The sequence below is a fragment of the Balaenoptera ricei genome, chromosome 12 (genome assembly GCF_028023285.1).
Source record: "Balaenoptera ricei isolate mBalRic1 chromosome 12, mBalRic1.hap2, whole genome shotgun sequence".
In the NCBI taxonomy this organism is placed as follows: Eukaryota; Metazoa; Chordata; class Mammalia; order Artiodactyla; family Balaenopteridae; genus Balaenoptera; species Balaenoptera ricei.
The window spans coordinates 21,117,910-21,120,207 of record NC_082650.1 but is presented as its reverse complement, the minus strand read 5'-3'; the positions used below and the strand labels follow the sequence as shown (position 1 = coordinate 21,120,207).

General features: G+C 48.7%; 1 non-coding gene across 1 annotated transcript; it reads left to right on the top strand.

Moving 5' to 3' along the window:
- Positions 1–572: 572 nt before the first annotated feature.
- TRNAL-UAA (transfer RNA leucine (anticodon UAA)) lies at positions 573–655 on the top strand. Its single transcript has one exon. It is a non-coding gene; the product is annotated as a tRNA-Leu (tRNA).
- The last annotated feature ends 1,643 nt before the right edge of the window (positions 656–2,298 follow it).

The window sequence follows — 2,298 nt, the reverse complement described above, 5'->3', positions numbered from 1 at the left end:
ATAGACACAGGTCGCTACAACACTCCCTGCCCGTGTGACTTGTTGAGAAGAAAAGCGGCCCATAGGGACGGGCGTCCAAGAACTCTGCTGCTGCCCATGCAACTCATTCCTTGAAGTTAATTCTCCCTGGAATGAAAAAAAACCAAAAAACAAACTAAACGCCACTCTCTGGGCTCCGTCTCAGCACCGCCACCAGTCCCGGGCGCCTCCTAAAACGTGCTGCTAGGAATCCAGAGGTTTACGAGCGTGTTTGTTTCCCGCGCCCGCGCACCTCGAAACCGAAAGTAGAGTGGCTGGGCCCGAGTTCCGCCTAAGCGAGCGGAGGGTCGCCGCCGCAGCCGCCGAAAGCGCGCCGAGCTCGGCTGCAGTTGCCCTGGCGGCCGCGGCGGGCCAGGGGCAACAGTGAGCTGCGGCGGCGGAAAAAGGAGGCTCCGGCTGCCAGGCAGCTCCGTCTCGGGCTGGGAAAACTAAGGGAGCGGCGGCGAAGGGCCCTCGGCCTTCTCAAGGGCGGGCGCGAGGAGGACGGTGGAGTACGACTTGTAGGAAGAGCGAAGAGAACATTGTGCGCCTGCACCAGGATGGCCGAGTGGTTAAGGCGTTGGACTTAAGATCCAATGGACATATGTCCGCGTGGGTTCGAACCCCACTCCTGGTAGACAGTTTTCCTCTTCTCTCATTAGAAAATTAATTTATTTTTAAAATGTAAATATCACCGAGCACACGATGTCTTGGACTCAGGAATTCTGTCTCCTGGCTGAGAGAGGCGCAAGCCCGACAACACGCGGCCCCGCCTCCCACAGGCCAGAGGCGACTCAGCGAGCGGGCTGGGCGTGGGGCGCGGGCGCTGTCCCCCGGGCCGGGAGGGGTAGGGGTGGGGGTGGGGTGGGGTGGGGTGGGGTCGGCGTCGCTGCCGGTCAACGGCTTCGCGAGGCTCAGGTGGGGTTGGGACTCCGGCGGCAGCCCGCGCCGCGGGGATCAGTTCCCTCGCTTGCAGGGAGGCAGCCAGCTGGGCAGGAAGGGCGCTAGTGATACAGCATCGTAGTTAGAAAAGTGCCTGTGCAGAAAAGTCAAAAGTTCATCTCTACTTTTTCCTAGTTTTTCGCCAAAATTAACTGTATGCACACAATTCTTCCGTTAAATCCATGAGGGCCGAGACAGTATGCATCATAGCTACAAAATGGACTAATTGGTAATCGGCTAAGAATTTTAAAGTACGAATGGCGCGGTCTGCTTTTTGTTTTTGTTTTTTAAATACTTTTAAAAAGTGAAAGTAATCTAAAATCTAGAGGGGGGGGGACGTTACAAGTACAGTGGAAAGAATTTTTTTGTTTTTCAAATCATTTGAGGGTAAGGTACCAAATAGATACTCCAGTACAACCGTTAAAATCAAGGAATTAATGTTGATAATTTACTACCATCTAATCCCCAGGCCCCATTTAATCACCAGTGGTCCTTTAAAGTAAAAGTCTCCTGTTCAGAATAATGCATTGCATTTACTTGTCACATTGCCTTAAGCTTCTGCAATCTAGCATGATTCCTGTCTCTCCTGACTTTCATGATCTTGAAACTTCTGAAGATGACAGGCTTGTCATTTTGTAGAACATCCGTTTGTCAGTTTGGGTTTGTCTAATGTTTCCTCTTGATTAGATTCAGGTTATGCTTATAAATAAAGCAGGGCTATCCTGGAAGTGACACTGTGTTTGCATTGTAGTCTCTCGGGTGGCATGGTTTTGGTCTGTCCTGTTACTGATCTTAAGTTGGTTCACTTGATAAGGCTTTTCTGCCAGTTTTCTCCACTATAGTTAACCCTTTGTGATTAATGCATATTTTGAGGGGAAGTGCTTTGAAGTTATGTAAATATCCCATTACTCATCAAACTTTCCATTTTATTCAATTATTATGGAATAAGTTCTGTAAGTATGCGCCCATGGTGTCCTATTTTAATTAATGGTTACAATCCATTTTATAATTATTACTTTTCATGCTGAAAGTGTCCCAGATTTGGTCAGTGGGAGTCTGTTCAAGGCTGACTTTTGACATGTCTTCATCATTTTTTAGCACTTCCTTACTTCCTAGTCCAAGATATTCCATGCTTACCTTGTACTCCTCCTGATCCGGACAATGTAGAATCAGACATTTTGAAAAGAACCCCAGTCTCCTTTAGTGGAGAATGCTAGTTAGAAAGCAAGATCTCAGTACTAGGTGTGCTCATTGGTTTTGATGTGTTACTGTTCCCAGGCCCTCTCAGTGGACAGAATCAGGGAATGTATGTGTCTGTGTGTGTGTCCACACCTATAT